Source organism: Pteropus medius, unplaced genomic scaffold (assembly GCF_902729225.1).
Source record: "Pteropus medius unplaced genomic scaffold, Ma_sr-lr_union100, whole genome shotgun sequence".
NCBI classification, from domain to species: domain Eukaryota; kingdom Metazoa; phylum Chordata; class Mammalia; order Chiroptera; family Pteropodidae; genus Pteropus; species Pteropus medius.
Genome location: NW_024354911.1, coordinates 8,702,726 through 8,723,102, shown reverse-complemented (window position 1 = coordinate 8,723,102; position 20,377 = coordinate 8,702,726).

Sequence of the window (20,377 nt, the reverse complement as noted above, 5' to 3'; positions counted from 1 at the left end):
AGTTATCTTTTTTGCTCTCTACTCATGTTGTACTATGTTTATTAATGGTTCCTTGGTTTCTATTTTAAACTTTCTATGCATGACAGAAATTATATCCCCATTGCCTCTGACATATAAGTAGTTTAAGTGACTTTTCTTATCCAGGATTTTATGACTCATATTGAACTAGGGAAATCAATTCTAAGGCATAATCTCATTCTGTCAACTCTGGGTTATAGAATGCAGCCACCACAGATCTTCTGAAATATGCTGCCACATTAATTAATACAGTATTAATTTAATAAAGGAAATACACATTGAGACCTCCTGATGAATACAGTAGCTGGTGGATTCTTTGCTTAAAAAAAAATTAATTCTAACATGTTAACCACCTTGAGACTTTAGATTCCTTTAATGACACGCTAGGGATTATCACCACATACAAAGCAGTATTTATTGTCACATGCCTAATGAGTGATACAATTCTACAACCCCATCATAGAGTCTACTTTCTAAAACAATTTCTTGTCCCAAGTCTCTTAGTTTTCCTGAAAACAGAACCTGAGATAAACACTTAAGTAAATTTTAAATTACTTGCGGAGTGACTCTTGAAAGTTGGAGGGAGGGAATAGAGAGAATATTTAGAGAAGTAGTTAAAGTCTGAGAGTTCATTATTGAGGTGTGTCCATGAGCAGTGGGGATCCAATTCACCATGCTACCTGTGGTGTATTTAGAATGCCTCCCAGAGGTGTCTGCTTGAAGGAGAGTAGTCTGAAACATTTATCCACTGCTCCCATTGCTTTTTGGTTGAGTTTTAGCTGGAGGAGTTGTTATCTCTTTTGCTTTCTGGTCATTTATTTCTTTTGACTTCAACATCAAGAAAAGTCTGGGGCAGAAAATGAAAACACATGCCTGATCTGCACTAGAGACCAAATCCTCAGTACAAGATGAGTCCAAGCTTGTGTGCAACTGTCTGTTATACTTGTGGCTAAAACCAAAAGTGTGTCAATGTATGTAAGCCAGGGTTTTTACCTGAGACTAAAAAAAAAGATTTAATATATAAGAATTCAGAAAAAACTCTATTCTTGCAGTCTTCTGGAAGAATATTTTATCGGATAAGTTTCCATAACATAAAAGTACAAGTTTCCATACCATAAAAGTGCAGGGTGAAGCAGCAAGCGCTGACGTAGAAGCTTCAGCAAGTTTATTTTATTCTATAAGTTTTTTATGTGATCAAATTCGACTGGAGAAACTTCAAGAAAGGGACTGCTAGTGAGAATTACATATACTCAGCTGGAGATCCAAGACTAAGATGGGAACATAGGCTGAAAAGTTGTACGTAAATATTGTATATGCTGAAAAATGTAAAATAACATAACTAGATATTGTTAGGAGTCAAAGAGTATCATTTAAATATGGTGATCCAAATTGTAGAAGGCAAAATAAGGAAATAGGAAACTGAAATCATGAAAAAGCATAAATGTAATGTAACAAGTAGGACAAAACTAGAAACACTTCCAATTAAAAAAATACACAAAGAAAAAATTAGAATTAACAAAGAATAATATGATATCATTTCAAGCAAACACTTTAGTCCTGCCCATTAATATGAATCTATTTTATTTACATATTAAAGAAAGGTTTTCATATTGGTTCAAAAAAAAAAACATAGCTCAACTGTCTTCTCTTTATCTCCCTCTTTAATATATATACATATTTATGTATTAGTCTTTCTAAACTATTTTACTTAATATGCCTATTGTGTGTATCTATCTACATCATGTGTATAATATATACATATATATAAAATCCTAGCTTGTTTCACCAAAAGAACATTAAAAATTAAAAGCAAAAATATCATAACAGCAATAGCCATGACTAGTGACTCGCTCTCTCTAAATACAAAAGGAAGCGGTACTCCATGGAAAAATGACTGATACCAAAAGTCTGAGATAGGGAAAGAACAGTGAGTCTGTAGTATTTTATGAGAGAAAGCAAGGGAATGCTTAAAAATTGACGGGGGTATTTCGAAAGTTTAGACAAACTAACTCTAAGGACTCCTGCTGGCCTAATCTGTACAAGTAGAGTATCCAAAAGCATAAATGATGGTAATGGATTTTTAGTACTTAAAAAAATAATTTATAATTCCATTGTAATTCTCAAAATTGAAGTTGGGAGGATACTCTTTTTAGAATATAAATAAATATACAGGGAATGAGCAAATTAGAAAATCACCATTTCATATTCACCAATATGATAATTGATACTGTGAAGGTTACAGGTAAGTATAATCAAAACATTCTTAAGACATTTTACAAAAGCTGTTAGGGCCAAGTGACTTACATGGTCTCAACTATCACCAATTAATGGGTTACCAATTAACTGCAAAACCAAAAATAAACCTTGCTTTTTTGGTGCACAATATTTAAATCAAATGACCCAATTAGCATCATGAGAATAGCACAAACAGATGTTGTGTATCTCTTGAGAAATGCATTATAAAATACAGGACACCACCTATATGCATTCTTGCCAAAATATTTAATCTGAAGCAAAGTATTCAAAATCAATCAAATCCAGACTGTAAAACATTCTACAAGATACCTGGATTAGACTCTTTAAAAACATCAATGTCATCATTGTCTTATATTTAAACAAAAACCTTGTGGTGAGACCCTTCTGAATTAAAATAAACAAATGAGACATTAAAACCAATGTCATGTATGAATCTTGAGTGAAATTTGAATGTGAAAAAAATAAAAATAGGTATGTATTTGGGGAAATCTGAGAAATTCAATATAAATTTCATATTAGGTAATATATCAATGTCAACTTTCTTGTTTGTGACTTGATTATATAGAATATGTGTTGGAATCAAGTATTATGATGTCTTTTTTCTTAGAAAATACATGGTGAAATGTCAAAGAATGAAGTGCCATGTGTTTGAGAAGTACTTTTAAATCATTTTTTTAAAAAGTGCATGTAATGTATGCTGCATGTATGTGCATATATGTACATAGATTAAGAAAGAGGAGAGAGAATGCTACAAAATGATAGCAATTATTGAATCTCGGTAAAGATTACAGTTAATTATACTATTCTACAAATTTTTTTATTTTTTTATGTATTTTTTTATGTATTTATATACATATATAAAATATATACTACACATATTTCTATATTTTTTAAATAGTAGAAAAATTTCAGTGTTAGGGAATACATCGAAAAGTAATTTTAATTTGTTACCTCATCATAAAAGATGATGAATATAGCACTGTTGCTATCCTTAAGAGCTCTCAGTCTAGTCATCTTACGTGGTGAAAAATACTTCAAAAAAATTGTAGACAAAAAGAAATTGTTTGATGTCAGTCTTAAGGCTTTAAGCATTCACAAATATATGTTTTTAATCAAAGAACTATGAACTACATAAGAAATCAATATCATGAGCAGTACTGAAAGTAAGATAAATTATTATTATCTTTTAAGGTATTTCTTGTATTATTCCTCAAACATTACTTGTACTTTCAGTGATTAAAACATGGTTTTCCCATGTGGTTTGTGCAATACACTGAGGTTTTATCATTTTGTGATTTATTTTTATTAATTTAATAAATACATCATTATGTCTATTAACTCATAAAGTCATTAAATGCATGATCTGATATTTGACATATATCCTTTTGAGATAGGAGTTATATCATGACCACTCCACAGAGCTGCTTAAATGAAAAAACAGCCTTGAACAATAGAATAGCTTTGACATAGTGAAGCAATTTTATAGTTTAAAATTTCCTGCTAAAGCAGGAAATAAAGGGGACAGGGACAGTCCCCAATATAGGCATGAGAAGAAGGACACTTGGTGTGCCCTAGAATTCACCTTTGCTTCATTATATGATCATTATAAATTAACATCGTGATTAAGGCTGTACTCATCAGGCATCTGAGGCCATGACAGTTCCAAAAAACCCAAACATGGTAAGAAAAGGGGAGTCTTTTTAATTTCAGGGAAAAACCAAACAAACCTTTTTTCCATGAAGTGACCACCGGAAATCATAAATATTCCATGCCTTAGTTAGATTAACAGATAAAATTCCCAAACCCACAATGCACGATGCAGCAGCTCTACCTTGCGTCTGCCTGCTCTTCCCATCTGAGGGTGTACTTTTGCTTGGCAGAAGTCTTTGGAGCTGACCACTTTTGTCAGCTAGCTCTCCCTTTCGAGAGTGAGCTCCCAACTGCCTATTCTCCCTTCTAAAAGTGTACTTTTGCTTTTAATAAAACTAGTTTGCATACAATTAATTTCTGGTCATGTGCCTTGAATTCTTTGTCAACTGGATACCAAGAACCAAGGTCTAGCAGTTCCAGTACTCCCCAGGACAGGTAACACTTTGAGACTAGTCTCTGCCATTTATAATCTTGCTAATTTCCCTCACAAAAACTAATTTTCCTCATCTTTAAAATGAGAAAAATAATATTACCTTATCATATATGGATAGTATTAAATAAAAATTTCAATGTAAAGCACATTGTACATCCTCAGTAATTGTTAGAAATAATTATCAGCAGTTTCATACATTATTTACTTTTCTTGCAGTTATAATTTCACCAATTTACATATATCCTCATTCCTTGCTCCTTTAAGATATCAGAATATTTGATAACTCTCATGTTACCTGTAATAGATGTTCATGTCTATGCAAATAAAATACCTGATGCTCTGTGAATTTAATTAAAGGCTAATTATAATTCATTCAGTTTTTCCCTTGCTGGCTTTTCCAGTCATCGACTACTAGAGTCTCAGATTACATCAAAATTTCTGATCAAATATTGGAGCACTAGAAAGATTAATGTTATTGTTGGAATGTAGTTAATAGGGCAAAGTGTACCCATAGAGTTGGGAGTGCTTCTGTTACTTGGGAAAAGGCTGAGTGGTTATACCCCTCAGGAATGCACTTTTACTTCCTTCCTTGTCTTCACTTGACAATTGGGGTCCACCCACATGCTGAGAACAATTGCGATACGTTTAGGTAACATGAGAAAACTCGCTTCAGCGAAAGAGCTGCTCAGTATCAGCCTGCTTTCCCCAGATGCTGCTCTGGACTGATTACTTGGATCCAAATTTCTTAATTTCTATATATTTTATTACTCCAGCCATTTTTTTATATTGGTGAATTGACGCATGTCTACTATCTCTGTTTGGAGTTTTCTTGCCTGCCCTTCAAACAGTAGAAACTCAAACCTGCCTAAGATAACCTAGAATTTATATATACATATATTTATATATACATATATTTATATATATATGTGTGTATGTGTGTGTGTGTGTGTGTGTATATATAAATATATGTGTATATATGTGTGTGTGTGTGTGTGTGTGTGTGTGTGCAAATGAGCCTTGCAATACTGTAGACATTTGCCTAAGCTCAAAGAATTGTGAGTAGAGGAAAATCTAAGGATCTAAGTCTAGGATTCAGGTTTAATTCTCTGTGTCTAATGGTGCATTTCTCTGTGATATACACCATGATGCATTCATTTTCCACATAACTTTTGGTTTATAATAATAGCCAAATAGATTTTGAATTATAACTTAATTTGAATAGAAATTATAATTATAAAATTTGATGCAGAGGTGGGAGTTACAGGTTATTCTGCCCAAACAGTTCTGTTGATGCCAAAACTCCATCTGTCACATCCATGACAGAATTCAAACTTTTATTTATAGTCTCCCCAAAAGATCATAAATCAACACATACACTTGGAGAAACGTCTATTCTTAGAGAAAAGTATTTCCTTAGTTTGAATTGCTCTCATTTTTCTCAATGCATCTGCTATAGGCCTACTTTTTATTTATATATGCCTAATTTGTTAACATATTTGAGAGTGAAAGAGTTTCAAATTATCTATCATCTATCTATCATCTATCTATCTATCTATCTATCATCTATCTATCTATCTATCTATCTATCTATCTATCTATCTATCATCTATCTATCTATCTATCTATCTATCATCTATCTATCTATCTATCTATGTATATCTATCATCTATCATTCATCTAGATTGAAATTAGATAAGAAAAGGGACTCCAAACCCATATAGATATTTAAAGTGAACACTTTAAGCAAACGAGATACCAAGAAAACTAGAAGATTGAGGAAATCAAAAGTTTTAGGCACATTTAAATAAAAAGTTTCATAATCTACTTCTGTCTCACAGCCTACATTTGAAGTATATGAACAGCTATTTCCAACCTGAAAAATATGCCTACCAATATAGCACTTTTCGTATTTTTAATTCTTTGGAACCTCCCTCATGTAAGCTTCTAAGTATTTGAGCTGCAACAAATGACATTTGGGTTTCTTCCTTGAAATATTTGGAAAAGTGCTTTCTATTGAGATTGTGCTATTTCTCTTTGTTGAAAAATGAGCTATGGTGTGCATATGTATTTTTCCCATAATTTGTAAGACCTGTCTTTATTATTTTCAAACACAATCTGTTACAGTACTTAATGTTTATCATTATTATAGCTGTCAATTCTTTTGCTATTATATATTTACTTCAAAAATTTTGAGGCATCACAGATATAACATTCCTAATGGGCCAGCATCCGATTAAAAGTATGAAAACACAATAATAAAATAAAGAATACATGTTTTTTTAAATAATTTTAAATCAAACTAGAAAATGCCACATGGCCTGCTATCCTAGAAGTTAAAGAATACCAAATATGTCTTATAAAATGGTTTACCTTTTACCTTCGGGATTACTAGACTATAGGAATCATTATCTGCACGAATAGAGGTGAGAACAGCTTCTATATTCAAAAAACACACCAATTTTTCTGTTGAGATGGTATTTTCAAAATAATATACCCTTTCCTCAGCATTTAAGCTGAGGCTTTAAACTTAAAAAAAAAAAATTGCAGTAAAGAGGTGAAAAGAAGGAGACTGAGGAAGAAGTTGACACCTTGAGTATATCATGCTAGGAAAGAGATAAGAATACAATGGACTTCCTTGTTACATTATATCTTCTCTAAATAATTGAAAAGAGGATCTGATGCACTTTAGTTATAAGCATTTTACTTATTTCTTTATTCAAAAATAAACTATGGATTATCTCAGCAGGATCATACTCATCTAGGATAAAATATTCTCATTAATGGTTCTAACACTGACTACAGTAAGGATGTAATGTAATACGATAAATAATAAGTTAAAGAAAAGATTTCTTTCCTCCAAACCAGTTTCGGTTCTTTTCCAATTTTGTCATTTGCTGAACATATTTTATATGCATAAATAGAAGCTGTTGACCTCCTTTACTCTAAAAATATTCATTCACTATGTAATCAAAACTGTCCTGATGCAATTTTTTTCTATATGATTCTTAATATTTACAATTTGTCCATACTATAGGGTGGCTCAAATAACACTCATTCTTATGAATGTGCATATATTATTGAAACTGCAAAATAGTCAAGCGCTATTAATGTTTGGAAACATTCATTTCATTTATGTGGTTCAACCAATCATGGAGACTGAATCCCATCAGACTTGAATTTCATATTATCTATATTTAAATTATTTTTAATTATAACATTAATATGTTATCATAGTAAAAATACAACACACAATTCAAATAATGATAAGGGCTTAGCTGATGTTTTTTCATGCCTTACTCTTTACTTGTACAGACATATTCAAGCCATATACACTTACATGGGAGTTTGTGGATTTTTCCAAAGTTGAATTATATTATTATTGTACTATAAATTATATCATAACTATTACTTATGTATTACTTTTTTATATTATCACATTTTTCGTATATGCCTACAGGTTAATAGATAGAAATGTAACTCGATGTTGTCTAATTCCTTATGCACATATATATATAGTACTGTAGATGTTGATATATTTAGTTTTTTTTTCTTTTTAAAGTGTCTTCTCACTTCTCTCCTTCTTGATCTTCTTTCAAGCTAATTAACTTGAGTTAACAATGCAGTGTATATTCTTTGATACTTTTCAACACACTCATGTACCTACACACATAGACACACACATATATTTCTTTCATTCATTGTATAATACCTTGTACAAAACAGTCTAAGCTGCTATTAATCAGTGTGATGTGTAATTTATATTAGTGAGTTCTGCAATGATTCTAACATATTTCAAGCATAATTTGTTGTAATGAAGACACTAAAGAGACTAAAGTACTACATTTTCCTGAATCCTCTGTAGCTATTGTTCCCACATGGGAGAGAAGTTGTATGTAAAACTACCATTTTGTTGATGTGTTTCAAGGCAAAGGCAGTAAGCTTTTGGAGTTTGCAGCTTTGACCTCAGATTCGTTATTCTTCAAATTTTTGATTATGGCTCTCCAGTCTTGCCAGTTGAATAGCATGGTTCTGAGAATCAGTGAAGTGCTGGAGCCAGTTCACATCAGCTGATCAGGGCAAATTGTGCATATTTTTTCTTTACTTTGTCATGTCAGTAGATTGAAATTAGGCGTGGTGGAAGAGTTTGTACTGCTACCTGCATTGGGCAAATTATATGGGGCAATTACTAAAGCTCAGGATTTTAATTTCTTAGTTTACTATGTCGCATAACAAGGCAGTTTTTTTATTACCCTAACTGAAATTCATCACTTATTTTAGAGGCACTAGAACTAAAAGAGGAAAGAGAGTTTGCATCTTCCACGTATAAAGTTTAATTTTCATTTTTTTCTGTTTCCTTATATGAAAAAATACTAAATGAATAAAAAAAAATTGGAACCCAGAGAACTGAAAGCATCACACTTCAAAGAATCAAGACAACCCCCGGTGCCCCATATTCCTAGTCTCTCATGTGTCCCCATTAGTGACAGAAGTCACCTCTCCTCACCTATTAGAGGATACTAGTCTTGTCATGTGGGAAGATCACGTAACAACCACACCTAAGTCAGTAACCTTGCAAGAAGATACCAACTTCATTTAATTCCCACCACTACCACCTACCATTATCTCCAGATTTATAACTGAATTCAGGTGATTGCATGCCGCAGGGACCTATTATAAGTTACACTCACTTTGGAGGAGAAAAACTGAGATTTAAATCATTCTATACATAAAGAATATGTACCAAAAATAAAATTTGAGTTTACTAGTCAAAAGAAGATGCAACAACGTCCTAGTTGAGATTAAATTTATTAATGTGTGTGCCCTTACCATTGACTCTGAATTAACCTAGGTGGCAAACATGGAACTCATTATTTGCTTTGTTGATTGGTCAAATCTAGACTTATGGTGATTTATGAAAAATAAATTTGAGATTCTGGAATCATTTGGTTTTGTTTTAATGCAGAATGCAAGTCTGTTCATGTTAAAATCCAAATATACAAAAATATTGATCCTCTCAGACCACAGAATCGGAGTGTGAAGGTGAGAATTAGGGTGGCTGGAGGCCCAGCATGACAAAATATATTTTCATTTTCTGGGTATGCTACCATGATATGACAAAAGTCATGATGTGCCAATTAAAGAATGAATTGATTTAAGTATGTACATGGGGATGTTATCCTTGATTTATCATCAGTACCATCTTATACACCATGGACTTTATTCTTTGAAACTTTCTTTACTAAAGATAAAACTTTCTTTACTAAACCCTTGAGAAATACACTGGAGAAAGGAGTACAGGCATCCTTGAAAGGATCTTCAATAACCTAGAAAAGAGCCTTCATCTTCTATAGTCTGGGGATAAGGATGGGAGATGCTGCCATTACAATCAATTTACTAATTTCAACCTGGACGAAGGATGCAGTGTAGAAGACCATCAGCTCTAAAGATATCAATACCACTTTGAGTGAAGGGTAGGCCAGTTACACTTGAGATATAGCCTTAATAATATCATACCTGCATTTTGTAAATGTTCCTGTTACTCATCTTCCAAGGAAGGTGTGGTCTTTATCAGAGTAACAGGTGCAGTGATTCTTATCATATCTATATTTAAATACCATATTTATACTTAAAGGAGATAGAATATTTTTTGGAGAGTAATATTGACTATTAAAAACTTAATCATGTGATAAATCCAATTTCGGCTGTGTCTCAGATGGGTTATCCTTATTGGAGCAAACCAACAAAAATAAGTTGTCAGGTTTCTACCTAGGCACCAGAAGGAAGCCTCTCAGCTTCTCCAGTCTTCTCTGGGCTGAAGTAGGCTCAACCAACTTATCTGGCTCTTGTTCAGCTACTTGGAGAAAGAAAAAGTAGACTTTCTCTTGAAGACAGTCTTTATTTTCTTCATGAATTTCCCAGGGCTGAGTTCTTAGAATCTACCATGTTCTGCTGCTAATCACTCTCCTCCCAACACGCATCCTCCAATCCCTTTATAACATCTCTTTCCACTTATCTGACCCACAGGAAAAAAAAAAGCTGGTAATAGTTCTCTATCTATAGAATGGCACATGCTACTTTATAGGCCCCAAAGCTCTTTTACACAGGGTAAGTGAATTTGTTGTTGAAGTTGTGATTAAGAGAAACAGTTTTGTTTTGCTTCCATAACTCCTATAGTCCATGTGGTATAATAAAAAGAATTTGTCTGATCTTTGTTCTGGGTCTTTTGGAAGGAATCTCAAACCTTTAGACTTTCCTGAGTGATAGAGGCGCCTTTGTTATTCATGGTGAATTCTGATAGTGTATATTAATGAGGTAACTATTGGTGGGCCTCTTGATATTTATGCCAAAGGGAATAGGGGCAGGTCATGCCACAAGGCCCAGCCATGTGATTAGAAGGTTGAAGCTTCGAGCCATGTGTATTATTCTAACCTCCTCATCTTTGGGTAAAGGGGGTGAGGGCTAGAGATGGAGTTGAAACACATGGTTAATGATTGAATCAACCATATCTGGGTGTGAAATCTCAATAAAAACTTTGAACATTGGAGCTTGGTGGAGCTCCCTGAGGATATAGACAATAATGTGTTCTGATTGCACATGGAAGCTCTGTGTTCAGGATCTTCTTAAACCTGCTCTTTGTGTTTCTTCATTTTGGCTGGTCCTCACTTGTATCCTTTATTATAAACTGTAATTATAACTAAAACACTTTCCTGGGTTCTAGAGTTGTTCTAGTGACCTCTAGAACCTGATGAGATTTGTGGGAGCCTCCAGTATTTGTAATCAGTTGGTCAGAAGTACAGGTGGCTAGGGGACCCCGACCTTGCATTTGGCATCTGGAGTGATAGTAGTCTCATTGAGAACCTTTCTCTTTAACCTGTGGAGTCTGATATTAATCCTTGGTGATTAGTGTCAGAATTAAAATGCATTGCAGTTTTTTATCCCTCTTTGGAAAGTTTTAACCAAATAAAAGAAAATGAATGGTTTTCCCTGTTTGATAAAGAAAATAGTTGTGCTATGATTAATGTGATGTCAAATATTAGCTTGTCAAATGGTCTCTGTGATATTTAATTTAGCTGATTCTACTGTCATCTAATAAGACTAAGAGTTTATTCTTTTATGCAACTGTTAGCTTTATGATATTCTAATGGTCACATACTATAAATGAGCTGGAAACCTTATAAATGTATCAATATCATGATTGTCTTTGCTTACCATTTTAATTACAGTGACTAGCATAGTAGCTAGCATATAGTATGTGAATACTCAAATACCTATTGAGTGTTGAAGACTGCTAAAATAAGATAATTTATTCTAAGAGTAATTCTAAGACTATTCTGTTCTAATTGACAAAAATAAGTGTTCAGAAAGCCAATGCTCTACTGATAAAATGTAACTAAAATCATCATTTATTTTATAGACGTTATCTTCTCTTCCACAATTAACTTACAATAGACATGAGGAAGACAAATATCTAGGCTATGATTCAGAGCTTTTTTTGTTAAATTGACACAAATATGTTACAGGATTGCCTCTCTTTAGGGGTACCACAGGCCTAGCCTATTTCTTCTAGCCTTATCAGGAGATTCACAGAGGGAAGTTCAAGCAGACTTTGCCACACGCATTACCTGTAGGCAGCAAATATAAGGCTCAAACCATAGCCCACCACTTTAGTTCATGGCCAAAGAGACTCTAAGAACTGGGCACGTAGCTTATCAATCAGCTTCAGATGTTCCTTTGCTCCTCATGAGCAAGGAGCCTATGCTGCCACCAGAAAGGATATTCTAGGTCCTAAAAACATACAAAACGTGGTGCACTGTTCAACTGACTGCTGATGGGATTGAGGGGAGCCTAGGGGCAAGGGGAGAGAGCAGGTACTTAGAAGTATCACTCTACAAATACATGTTGATTCCTTAAATTAGGGCACCATTACTATTTTAAAATACTTAAGATGAAATGCTTTCATTGCATTCAAAGTCTAATCATATTTTCAATATTTAACATTGCTAACTGAAGAATAAAAAGAAATGGTGGATTTTTCTTTAAATGTCATTTTTCCTGATAAATTTTGGCTGATGCAAAATACAGTTCATAGTTTTTTTTTATCATCTACTTCTGCAGAGTTTATTGAACATTGTTACCAATAAGAATCTAAAAATATAAATGCCTAAAATCCGGGGAAACATTGAATATAGATAGACGTTTCAAGGTTAAAACCAAATGTAAAATGTTTATGTTTACATTCATAGCACATACAAAATGTTTCATATTTTATTTTCTTAAAATTTTTTAATATACACAAAATAAAATGAATTTTAATGTCAAACAACATGTAGACAATTTTAACAGTTCGATCTAAGGTTAAACTATCTTAGTCAATTTATCTGTGTGCCATAATGTATAAAAGTTCAGGAAGCACTGCTATAGGGGAAACTGAAAATCTTATTTACCATATAAAAGGTAGTATAAATTCATCCATAATTTTTTCCTTATGTTATACTGTGGTAATTGATTTTTAAATGGATTTATCTATACTTAAGTTTAAAAATTTCCTTGATCGATACCTGTTTATTAGGTAATATTTAGCAGTAATACACCTTTAAAATTATATGATTCTACATGTGTATGTGAATATATATAGTTTTTATTCATTAATTTATAATAAAGGATTACCTAAGATCCTTCCCAAGGAAGTAAAAATATTGTCAAGATTATATTTTAAGAAATATTAAAAGATCAAGCTAGAGACATAGCGTAAGGGCAATAACACTCATCTTACAGACAAATTGGAAATGAATATTTAACTAGTATATATAAAAAGGGAATGGAAACTAATTTATTAATGGTTGCTAGTACATAGACTGATGAGAAATAATACAGAATACAATTAGGAAAATATTCACCTACTTCACCTCGATTGATGATGAAAGAGTTAGGCTGGCAAAAGGTATACCTTCACATGCAAATTATAAAAGTAAAGTGTAATTATGTTTGATTAATGCATTGATAAACTCTGTATTTTGTCTCAAATTTTACAACATACTATAATACTATGGCATTTATTATACTTGTAAAAATTAAAATGTTAATTGAATAGTTATCCACCTGAATCTAGAAAAGACATGTGTATCTGTATATTTTGCTTTAGTTTTTTATTTTAGAGTATGTTCAAATCCTGAATAATAAATAGTAATTTTTAAAAATAGCTTCTTTATTTCACTTGTAGATAAAATTTAGTGATAAAATAATAAAATCTTAGAACTGAAAGAAATCATCTCTCTCAGCTCCTCATATAGCTGACAAAATCAAGCTGAAAATAAGCAAAATAGCTTTCTTGACTCTTTAGCCTAATTTTTATATAGCCTCTCTCTGTGTCACAGAAAATATCAATGGGAGCACATCTCAACCTTTTCCTGTATACAAGAACAACACCAAAAAAAAAGAGCTAATATTTATTAATAAACATATGCAAGATGTTTTATATATTTTATCTCATTTAGTCCTAGCAACAATATTAACATGTTGGAAATATCACTAGTTTACAAAAGAGGAAACTCATTTGTTGAAAAGTTGTGAATGGTTACCAATTTATGTAGTTATTAAGTAGCAGAGACAGAATTTGAACCCAGGCGGCCTAATTCTCTAGATCCAATGAGCTTTCTTACCACAGTTAAGCCCTTTCCATGAGCACATTGGAGTATTGGTGATATTCTAGTCCTCAGTTATGACCCTTTCTATTCTACTTCAAGAAGCATATTTGAGTGTGCATCAGCAAAAGTAATGTTGAGAGAGAGTTGGGGGAGGGTTGGGAGAGAGAGAGAGAGAGAGAGAGAGAGACCCATGATTGCGCTTAAAATTGGGGTCTAGTTAACAAATCATACCAGGTGTCAGTCTAAAAGTGAGGAATGTATTTAATTAGAGTTCATTGGTTAGGCTTGAATACTTAAAGAACAGAACAAAACTAATCTTTTCCAAGAGATGATCTCAACCTGAACTGTGTAGGTAAGCTGACCTTCTCTCATTTTTACCGATTAACAGCATTTATCTTAAAAATCTGAAAGCCTGGTTTCTTATATTTCTGTTTACTTTCATCATCTCGAATAGTCAAATTAATCTAGTCCCAATATTATTTCAAACATTTGATGATTTTTTTCATGTTCTATGTTCATCCCATATTTATATATGCACACACACTTTCAATTATTTATATATAGTATTACATATTATATTTAATGTAATTTTATAGATATTATAAATAAATTGTATATACGTAGTTAACCATTTGACCAGTTACTCTACTCTTACAAATCTATGATAGAATAATAGGTCCTGTCAACATCAAAGATTGTTTTATTGCTAAAATCCATTTTTCGTTATGTCAGTCTCGGCTTCATTCTCATTATACTTGTACATTACCTCCTACACCCTACTAATGAACTGTCTTTTTTTTCCTAGCTGTACAAGGCTGAGTGCTATCAATCTAATTTCTGTTTTGCTAATAACTTATTCTCCTTAACCTCTCTGGTTTTCTATTATTTCACCAAGGAAACCTTTATCCCTGATTGACTCAAGTTTCATTGTTTCTACTTTTACAAATGAAAGATAAATGCAGCTGGAGAAAATTATATGCTATTGTTACTTGGTATTATAAACATATCATTTCTAGCTCCAAAGGGGAAAATAATAAAGAAGAGGTGTAAAAACAAAAATCTTGCCTATAAAAAAAAGATAGCCAAGCTAGTGTTCTCAGTTGCCCCTTTGTTTCTATGTGAAATAGGAGCCAAACTATCTGCTGGAAAAGTAGAAAGAATGTGAGAAGAGTGCTAAACAGAAAGTGAATGTGGAAGAAATAGAAATAATCTTTTTTTTTAAATTTCTATATAAAATAAAAATTAGCTTGGCTATTTTTACATTTATTTTCAAATGTGTGTGTTTGTGTATGTGTGTTTTACTATGTACTATGTACTGCTATTTTCTGAGAACACAGTAGAATGAGACAGGCAGATGGTATTTGCCTTCAAGAAGCCTAGAAGTATAGGGAAAGATAGATTTTGTAAAGGATAGAAATTACATAAGTAATTATTTAGTTGTGGTTGTAATTGCCTCAAAGGAAAGGCTGAGTATATAATGAGAGCATAAATCATAGATATTTGACTTATCTGAAGTAATTTCCTGAAAACTGATGAGAAAAAATTACCAGTTGTAAAAAAGGTACCATGGAGCAGGAGAAAAAAAATATTTCAGCAATAAAGCCTAGTGTGTAAGAAGGCAATGAAATAGAACAAATTTGTCTGCAAATAAGTAAACAAACAAAAAGACTTGTGAGTATAGTAAACAAGAAGAAGACTGTTTCAAGATGTCACTGGGGCATTTGGCAGGAGGCATGTTTTAAAAGTATTTTTAGTCCTTTTAAGAATTTAGAAGATGTGAGGAGAAGATAGTTAAGAACTACAAGCAACTAAGTGAGATGGAAATATCTGTATGTGAACAATTTAAGCTAGTTGTTCCATGGACAATTATTAGTATAGAGAAGACAACATTATATACATAGAAATTAGTTAGTAGATTATTACAATACTCTAAATTAAAAAATGTATATATAATGATAGATTCCTTAGAGAGAGTGTAGATGAAGATGGTCTTTCTTTCCCCCTGTTGGGCCTGGATATAATACCTGAAACAGTTGAGGCCATCTTGCAGCTAGCCTGAACCACATCAAACATGTCAGAGAAAAAAAAATAGAAATATCTGAGTTCTTGATAAGATTACTGAATCCTTATATAAATTAAGCCTGAAGCTGAACTAGGATTTCCAGTTGTAAAAACTGAGGCTCAGAGAAAAGCCCCTTATGGTGGAATGAGGACGATAGTGAAAGCTGTCTCAGTGTAATATCTCAGACAATTGGATTTCTTTAGGACTTAAGAGTCTTTCTTGAGTGAGAAAAAAGTCTCAAAGTGTTTAAGCAATGCCTTAAAAGTTTGAAGAATGAGAATTCATTTCTAGAGAGTGGGATGTTTTAATTAGTGATTTTGCACATGACAAGTTTTGAATATTGATAGGTACCAAATTATAAAAAGAATAACCTTATAGGCAATAAAATGGTCAAGAAAGTGAGAAGTTTGAATTGGATAGATTATCAGTGTGAAATTTGAACACATCTATGCTAATGGCAGAAAAATTGTGGTGGGGAAGGGAATATGATTCTGGGTGGAAGTCTTTGAGGAAAAGTGACAAAGAACAAACTAAATGACATAAATAAGAAGGTTAATGTAATTGTATAACCATGAGTCTCAATGGATCAGGAGAAGAACATTAATATAATTGAAATGACATTGGAGTCAAGACTTTCATGCATCTGAGATGTGAAAGAATGCACGGCTTACATTTGAGAGAGCACAAGGCACATGATGTTAGTGAAAGTCAATTGTCATTTGAGGCTCAGAGATGGAAATAAAATTCAGAAATGGAGACTTTTTTTTATATTTTTTGCAGCAGAAATTCTGAAAGACACAACAAAATATTTAACTAGTATGGGGAGGATATAGAAATTAGATACAAAGCAAGAAAAACATTATTCTAAGGATTATAGTAGACTAGAAAATAAATAACAAGAAAGGATGTTACTACATTAGACATCAACTCATCATAGATGCATTAGAGCAGTGGTAGATTTCTTTTTCATTTCATTTTGGAGAGTTTGTATTTATGATGAATTGTCTGCATTCTGAGAAGACAGTCCTGCTGTTTGTTATAAAGCGAGGTATCATCTCCAAAAGTTGGCATCAGAAATGGTGAGGTAACTAGGAGTGGCTAGGAAAATAAGGGTTTGTTGGTAAATGGAGAAAAGAAAATGTCTCTAGAAATATTAACCTTACATTTCAAAGTAAATTCAAATGAGATTATTATCAATATATTCCTGTTAAAAGTTTATATACTAAATATTATTGGTATGATAATATTCTATTTCAACATAGAATTTATTAATCCTGTCTTAGTGTCTGCTTGTCAGAGGATTCAGCTAACAATGACACCAATTTCAATTTCCAGTACCAGGCTTAGGCAAAAGAGCACTATAGATCCTAAAGATAATACTATAGCAACATCATGCCAATAAATTTTAAAAATTGAACTAAAATTGATAAACTCATTTAAAACATTTTTACGTTTTATAAATAATTAAATTTATGCTTAAAACTTTCCTGTAAATTTAGTTTCAAGTTCTCACTACTTCACTGCTGGATCCTCAAAATGTAAAGTAAACATAACACCAATGTCAAACAATTTTTTTTAGAAAGAGAAAAAGAAAAAATTCTCGCGATTGCTTTTATGTAGTTTAAATGAACTTGATACTGAAATCTGAGAGATTTAAAAGAAAAAAAAAATGTGGTCATCTCTCTGATGAATATAGATGCACATATCTGAACAAAATATTAGCAAATGAAAGTCATTGATACATAAAATGATAATATATTACAATTTTTTTTATAAATCCAAGTTTGTATTAATTAACAGAATTAGGAAAAACAGAATGATAACCACAATAAATGTGGAATACCCATGCATGATAAAAACTCAGAACTCTGAACAGAAACTTCTTTAATATGATTAAGAATATTGACAAACATCTATAGCATCCATCACACTTAATGAATTTCCCTGATGAGCATTGCAATGATAAATCATATTTATATATTAGAACAATCAATATTGTAAAAATATCAATTATCCACCTAGTTATCTATGTTAATCTACAAAATTTATGCAAAACCTTTTTTAAAACTTTATGGTTTTCTCTGGTAAAATTTAGAAAAATCCAAATTTATATGTAAATTTAAATTGGCCTAGAATATCCAAGGTAATCTTAAGTACAAAAAACAAAGCTGAAGAATAAAACACATTATAAAACTAAAATAATTAAGATTATGTATTCTTGACTGCAGGATAAACAGAAAAATTGTGTAGAAAATTGAATCCAGAAACAAACACACACAGATATAGTCGCTTATAACAAAGAGAACGTTGTAGTACAGTAGAAAATGTATAATTTTTTAAATAATATTGGTGAATATTATGGTATGAAGTAATATTGGTGAATATTATTACTTCATACCACGTGCAAAAATCTATTCCACATAGCTTGTAGATTCAAATGTAAAAGACAATACAGCAACAATGATAAAAGATAGAAAAAGGCATTACAGCTCAACTTCATGACATTTAAAATTTCTAATCCGAATAAAAACCAAACCACATCGTCAGAAAAGTAATATGTACATATATAATATATATCTCCAATAAATTAATTTTAACTGGAACATGTAAAGAACTACAAGACACCACACAAAAAGGGATATTTCAATAGTAAAAATAAAGAAATAGTGTTCAACATTTTTTTTTTTTGAAAAGCAAATCAATTAAACTCTCTACACAATTGCCAAATTGGTCAAAATGGGAATAAATTGAAGATATCAAGTTTTGGTGAAATAATGGAAAATAATGAGGAAATGAGGCAATATAAAACTTATTCATGCATGTTTCAAATAGTAGTGTCGGCAATATTATTCGTAATAGCCAAAACCCCATCAACAGTAGACTGGAAAAATAAATTGTGATACATTAATATAATAGAATAAAATACAACTATGACAATGAATAAAAACGTATTGTTCAATAACCTGGACAAATTTCACAAACACTATGTTAATCAAAATAAGACAGATACAAAAGTAATATTGTAAAAGTTTACTTTGTCAAGTTGAAGCACAATTGAGACTAATTTTTAGTGTTAGAAGTCTGGTTTCTATGTGGCAGCAACTGGAAAGAGGCAGAGGAATGATTTCTAGAATACTAATAATGTCCTAGGTTTTGATATGGATGGTGATACCTGGGTTTGTTTTCTTTACAAAAATCTAACCTACTGGAATGTTAAGATTTGTGAGCATTTTGTATGTATGTTTTAATTCAATTTTTATTTAAATTAAAATAGATTATCACTGCAAAAAAATCCAGGACTACTTTTAGAGTGAGAAAAATTTGTCAGAAGATTCCAAAAAAATGACTCTCCTCTCTAATTGGCCAGAATGGTTTTTCATGAATATTATTACTCCTGTCAAGGGAATGGATTCACCAGATTAGCCTGAGCTAGTCAAAATTCATCTTTGGAGAAATATGACTAGATGATATATAAACAATATTAAAGTTCTCTTAACAAGGAAAAATTACTGGAATAAATTTTACAACAATAGAATATTTTAAATTCTTTATTTTGTCATGTACACTTTTATAATAAAATAAGACATTTTGAACTTTGTAGAAAGAGATCATAAGATACATCTTGGAAGGATGATCTGATTTATGAGCACTCACCCTTTACTATTCTCTTTCTATAAAATAGCACTCTCCTAATATGCCCCTTTCTGTCTTTGTCTCAATAATCCTTCTTGGAAGATTTTTGAAGAAATGTAATAATATATATTTAAATGAAAAAATGCTTTTGTATTTTTACAATAAAATTATATTTCCCTGCCTGTATTCCCTTATCATATTTTATTTGTAATAATTTTACAGCTATATAGATTAATGCCTTAGCTACCAGCTAACCTGATTCCATTTGACTATCTTTTTATGTCATACATATTTGCTACTTTATTCAATCAGCACAGACTCTTCTATACACAAAATGAGGTTTGACTCAATTGAGTGGTTACTGAGTGGTTCATTACAGGTGGGTAATTAATTCATTACACACTCAAAATAATTTCATTGCTTTAGTGTAAAGATGTATTAACAAAATATGATTTAAGGAAATTTATACTTGTATCAGCAATTCTGATCCATGGCCGAGGATACAATTACTTTTAAACTTTCTATATCTCACTCATTACTTTTTAATTTTCTATATTTCACTGATTCAACAAATATTTATTAAGCAACTAACACATCCAGGTACTCAACTGGGTTTCTAGGATAGAATAGTGTACAAAAACAAAAATATCCTTGTACTTATAGAGTTTGTTTTTCAACGAA